This window comes from Lissotriton vulgaris, chromosome 1_1 (assembly GCF_964263255.1).
Source record: "Lissotriton vulgaris chromosome 1_1, aLisVul1.2, whole genome shotgun sequence".
Classification (NCBI taxonomy): Eukaryota; Metazoa; Chordata; class Amphibia; order Caudata; family Salamandridae; genus Lissotriton; species Lissotriton vulgaris.
In genome coordinates, this window is record NC_141685.1 from 281,798,108 (window position 1) to 281,804,107 (window position 6,000).

The 6,000-nt window shown below is 42.6% G+C and overlaps 1 non-coding gene and 1 pseudogene across 1 annotated transcript; both read right to left on the reverse strand.

The window, feature by feature from the left end:
- Positions 1-4,060: 4,060 nt before the first annotated feature.
- Positions 4,061-4,118, reverse strand: LOC147747049 (U7 small nuclear RNA). The gene has a single exon (XR_015300508.1). It is a non-coding gene; the product is annotated as a U7 small nuclear RNA (small nuclear RNA).
- Positions 4,119-5,052: 934 nt separating this feature from the next.
- LOC147747050 (U7 small nuclear RNA) lies at positions 5,053-5,107 on the reverse strand (annotated as a pseudogene).
- Positions 5,108-6,000: the final 893 nt, after the last annotated feature.

Consider the following 6,000-nt stretch of genomic DNA (forward strand, 5'->3'; position numbering starts at 1 on the left):
TCTGTAATTGGCGGTTTGCTAATGATGCCATACGCATGCACAATGTCGTCTTGTACGCATGGAGATATGTTGTGCGTGTTGTGGGGAGCCGAGCAGCCTCGAGGAGGAGGATTCATTGGTACAAAAACCGTAAGTTTGTTAAACAATAATGTATAAGGGCCAGATTCACAGAACTAACTTAAGACAAAATCCTAAACTTACTACTTATGGTATTCACAGAAGTTAGGATTTTGTCTTAAGTTTGTCTTAATGACCATGAACAAATCAATTTACACTGGAAGAATACTGAAGAATTTGCTGTGTTTAATACAAGCTTTAGTTTACTGAAAAAACAAAACTCAAAATCGGTTTGCCCATAGGCAATTAAAACAAAAGTGGAATGCATGCAGGGTGAACGAACTGCTCAACTTTGCGCAAAACGTTCTTTAAGTCCACCAATGCAGTGTGCTAAAGTGTTTGGTCTTTCAGGGCAGTTTCTCAAGTAGTTTTCATCAGTGGTGGTTAAGTCCCCAGAGTAATCATTTGGGTCAGCAGCATCATCCGCATCCTCAGCAGCATCTGCATTTTCTACCTCCAAATTATCTGCCTCCTCATTTTCATCGTTTTCACCATCAATGTCCTCCTCTTCGTTTTGCTCATTGTCTTCATCATTCGCATCTGTTGTTTCCTCAACTACCGATTCTCCCGTTTGTTCAACGATTTCAAAGGGATTCTCACCCTAAAAGTAAACACAAGTTTTAAACCATCTTTAGCAAAATTCTCCAGAACAAATGCACACTAACTATTACAAAAGTAACAGCAAAAGTCTTGTGTACAGTGCAAGTAAAGAACTCAGATTTCAGATCACAAAAAAGCAGAAAGAATATATTATCAGAAAAGGCATCTTACAACGGGGAAAACAGATGCAGGACTTTAACATTTTACAGTATGTCCAGACAGACTATAGGATGGAAGAATTCATGCCAGGTCTATGAACGCCCATGAGCTCCGAGGAGTCCTTGTACAGAGGGGGCGATGACTGGAATATTGAGTGTGGGCATCACATTTCCAAGAAATTCATTTCCTGCAAAACTACAATTTTTTGGGGTGAAACTCAGTATGGAAGAAGTTTTATTTGCAAAGCTGAGGAGAGAGTAAATAGACCTGAACGTTCTATATGCCGCGTGAGCTCACATACCCTGGTGGAAGGAAGGGTGCAAGTGCATCTACAGCATTACAGGCTGTAGGCTAATTGTTGAGGGTAATTAACGTATCCATTTGCAGCATGTGTACCTGTTTGATTTAATTAATGATTTGATTTAATTTGTATAGCGCTTGAATCACCCCCGGGGGGTATCTCAGCGCTTGGAAGCGCAGCATAGGTAGGTAAAGGGGAGTTAGAACAGGGCAGTTTTCAGGAGTCTTCTGAATTTTAGATGGTCCGGACACTGTCTTGGGCCAGCTGTAGTTGATTCCAGATGAAGGGGGCTTGGTTCGAGAAGGACCTGCCTCCCGATCGAGCCTTTTTTATGTTGGGGGTTTTGAGGAGCGATTGGGAGCTGGAGCGCAGAGTCCGAGCCGGTTAATAGTGGCGAAGTTTGTCTACTAGATAGGGAGGGCCATTGCCCCAGATAGCTTTGTGTGTGAGACAGCAGATCTTGAATTTCACGCGTTGTCATATGGGCAGCCAGTGTAGCTGATGGAGGGGAGAGTAAGCTGATCTGGGGGGAGCATTCAGAACTGTGCGGGCGGCTGTGTTCTGTATCATTTGCAATCGGTTTAAGGAGGAATCATTTGCTGCGATCAATAGGGCGTTGCAATAGTCCAGCTTGCTTAGTATCAGGGCCTGTGTTAGGGTTTTCCTTGTTGTGTCGGGGAGATAAGGAAAAGCTTTCCTTAGTAAGCCAAGGGTGTGGAAGCAGGATCAGACTGTGTGAGTAACGTGTTTCTTCATGTTTAGGGACTGTTCAAGGTGAACACCGAGGTTTCTGAATGTGGTTGCCAGGGTCGGGTGTGCCTAGTTCTGGGGACACCAGGAAGGTGACCAGAGAAGGGGGGCATCTCCAAAGAGCAGAACCTCCGTTTTTTCGACGTTCAGCTGGAGGAAATTGCTGTCCATCCAGCGTGAGATTTCCAGCATTCCTAAAGACAAGGGGCCTTATTTATGAACGACTTGCGCCGCCGGTGCGTCACTTTTTCCCATTTTAAAAGTGACGCACCGGCGGCGCAAGTCCTTCATAAATAAGGCCCAAGGTAGATTGGGCAGATTGAGAAGTTTTATTGAAAGAGAAGGTAAGCTGTTGATGCTGTTATACCTGGGGCTGAAGGGTTACCCATGTGTGGCGTGAAATTCGCTTTTAAGTAGAACTGCAGAATGGCCATATTTCTGGTTGAATACAAGACTGCAACAGAAATATACTTACTAGAAATACCAATAAAGAGTTTGCTGGATTACATTTATATTTAAAGCAGACAGCTCCAACGGATAGCTCTGCATCTACTGGCAGCTCACCAATACCCTGGAAGATTGGGGGTTTGACAGTGTGTGAACTCCAGTTTCCCTACTTTATTTTTCCTTGCAATATTATATAGCGCGAACTCGACTACATGGCATGAGCACAATTTACATTACAGAAGAACACATTCATTTGTGGTAGGCACGGGGAGACAAAGCAATTTGCCTGGAATCACAATATGTTGACCTGATGCCGAGATTCGAACGTAGCTCCCCAGCTCTAAAGTTCGCAATTCTAGAACTTGTGGCGGGAGGTGTGTCTAAAAGTGTATGTCGGTGCTGGCCATCAATGAGAGAGACCTGTGCATTTTTCAAATCGGTGGTGAAAAAATATGAGTATGTTGCTGGAGATGTGGGCCGCCATGCCACCAATGTACTTACCGGGGTAGGGTAAACACCCATTATTCCACAACTTTCTTTCCGCAGACCATCACTCCGCATACTTTCATTATGAAAGTACCATGACTCCGCAATGCCATTATAACGCATGGCATTACATTTTTTATGCTTTTACCACGCATACATTTACAACTAATTTCGTTGTAAATGCATGAATGGTAAAAGCATGTTTTTTAAAAATGTTTGGATAAGGCAAGTATGGGTATAGGGGTATATGTTTTGGGGTTCTGAGGTATATGTTTTGGGGTGTTTGGGTATTTTAATGGTTCAGATATAGTTTTGGGTTACAGGGGTATTTTTAGGGTTCAGGGCTAGGTTTGGGTTTTGGGGTATAAGGGTATTTTTAGGGTTCAGGGGGAGGTTTGGGTTTTGGGGTACAGGGGTATTTTAAGGGTTCAGGGCTAGGTTTGAGTTTTGGGGTACAGGGGTATTTTTAGGGTTCAGGGCTAGGTTTGGGTTTTGGGAATGCACCTTATTGCCTGCTATTAAAAAAAAATTGGGACACGGTCCTCTTGCGGTTTTTCCTATGGATTTATATGAGTGGGCTCTATTTCATTCGTTCTTTCGGTTTCCCCACATATCGATATTCCCCAAGTCCTTGTCTCGTGGTTCTGCAGAGAACTCTACTTCACGGGGTGGATTTGTCTTAATTGTCTCCGTTGCGTCTTAATCTCGAATCGAAACTAGGTACAGGCGTTCCACTCCCGGCACCCTTTCACTCCAGTGCTCCTTGTTTCTGCTTTACCGCTGGACCCGAAAAGGGCCCGGGCCTCTAACTTGTGGTCAGTTAAGTAAGTACCCATGTCACTAGTGTCGGTGTTTCTTTAACCAGTGGGCCCAGGGCCCTACTTTACACTGTGCAAGTCTGTTTTGTTGAACTTTTAGTTCATTGTAGTAATGTATTTATCACTGGAGAGACAACTTCTCCAAAAGCATTCTATTTAGCAGCATATCTAGAATGGAGGTAACCTGGAAATCAAAAACACCGGCTTTCAAAGCAAGCTACAATTCTTTGTCAATCTTCGGCCAACAATGACGAACCTCGCAATATTCCTTTGTAATGAACCTACCTTCCGGCACATTTTAATTATTTATATTAATTTATAAACAAATGGCATGTTTCTGATCAGTACATACATAATTCTCTGTTTCTTATATTCACTATGATTGGGCGACTCCTCATTAAGAGGAACCTTCTAGACTAATTGTAAAGAGCTGAGATCTTAGAACATAGATATTCAATTTAAAAGTCTGTGGCTAAGGAATACCTTGTTTTAATAGGCTCAATTTTATATCTTAAATTTTTTTATTTAAATGAAAAAAGTAAAAGATCTGAGGGTACTCACAGAACTTAATATTAACAAAATAACAAAGAAAAACAAAGAAAAGAAGTCGATGGCATTGCACAGAAAATATGCAAATATTAGTACTACGGCCGCGCCCTGCTTGAGATCCGGCAAACCAGACACCTCACTGGTTTAGAATGGCTCGCCATTGGTTTGGACGTCACTGGAATGAGAGGCGTGGCGTCCATGCTGGATCGGATTGAAAGACGTAAAACCGGGGAGATATTTTGCCAGCAAGCGGCCATGACAGATAGGGGTAAAATGTCGGCCTTGAAAGAATGACGATAAAGTCGTCTCGCTCACGTCTAATGAGCTCTTTTTCCGCCGAACAACTAGCTGCTCTCATCAGTCTGTCCAACTGTATTATGTTTCTACCAGGAGGGTTCAGGACGACTATTTAAAAGAACAGATGTCATTTCTCTGTGTTCTAATGAAGGTTTACTTTATGTCTCTATATTGTGCTGCAGGTCCTGATGAAACCCACTGATTCACGCTTAATCGGTATAAACATTAGCATTATCCAACAGCAGATCTGCTTCATATTTACGAAACCTCATTTAATTTATCAGCGATTCTTTTCTGTTAGATTGACACAGACACCTTTCTTCTTATTTAACGTTTACAATTATTGGGCGACTCGACAAATAGTTAAAAGCTATATTTAGTACACGAATGTTAGCGTTTTTAAGTGGTAGGAATAAGGAATACCTACTTGTAAAAGACTCTGTTTTATATATTAATGTTATAGAAATGGACGAAAATATTCTGATTAGTACATAAATGGTTCTCTGTATCTTATATTCACTATGACTGGGCGGCTCCTCTTCAAGAGGAACCTTCTAGACAAATAGTAAAGAGCTATGATCTAGTGCCAATTAAACGGGATAGGACTAAAAAATACCTTGTTTTGATGGAGCTGGGATTCGCGTGCAAGCGCCCTGCTCTCATACAAAACCCTTGCCTAAATCGTATAATCATATTAACAATATTGTTCGTCCTTTATTAAGTGTTTTCCCAAACACGCGGGTGTCCCCAGGATGCTTGCTTGTATGTCTTTTCTCATACTAACGAAGCTTGCACTAAAATCGGCTGCTTCGCTGAAATTCAGTCTGCGCATGCGTCGGTCATACTCATGTGATGTGACGCACTCGCATTCTGGAGGGAAGTTGTGCTCATGCGCACTGTTGCAAACATGGCCGCTTGTCTCTCACCACGCTCTCCGCTTGCTACCGCTGCTTCAGCCTATCTGTCTTTTCGCATTAAACCAATAATGCTATAGTCATTATAAAATAAGGGTTGGTTAGTATTTTATCATGGTATACAGTGTAATCGTTTTATATGTGATTTTAATTCGTTCTCGCTTACTTTTCATGTACCGCGTCTCTGGGGCTGGGAAATCGGGAGCGGAGCCATACTTGAGGCTCTGCTGGGCATCGTCACATGACTGGAGAAAACCTCCACTGCGCAGAAGCTGAAACAAGCCAGCTGGCTCCTGAAGCCCAATGCGCCTGAGAACTCAGCACAAGATGATGAAACTCACCTTGAAACCAAGAGACTTTGTTGCAATGCCTTGTGCACTCATATTTTCTATTGTATTCTATGGATGGGAACGTGAACCTAAGGGGCGGACAAGAAAATTTAAAATTCATGATGGGAACGTTGAATTCTAGGAGGTGGTAATGACCACACCACCTCTCCTGACCAATCATAATGTGAGAAACTGTCACTTGCAACATTGGTGGGTGGTCTAAGGGTCCCCAA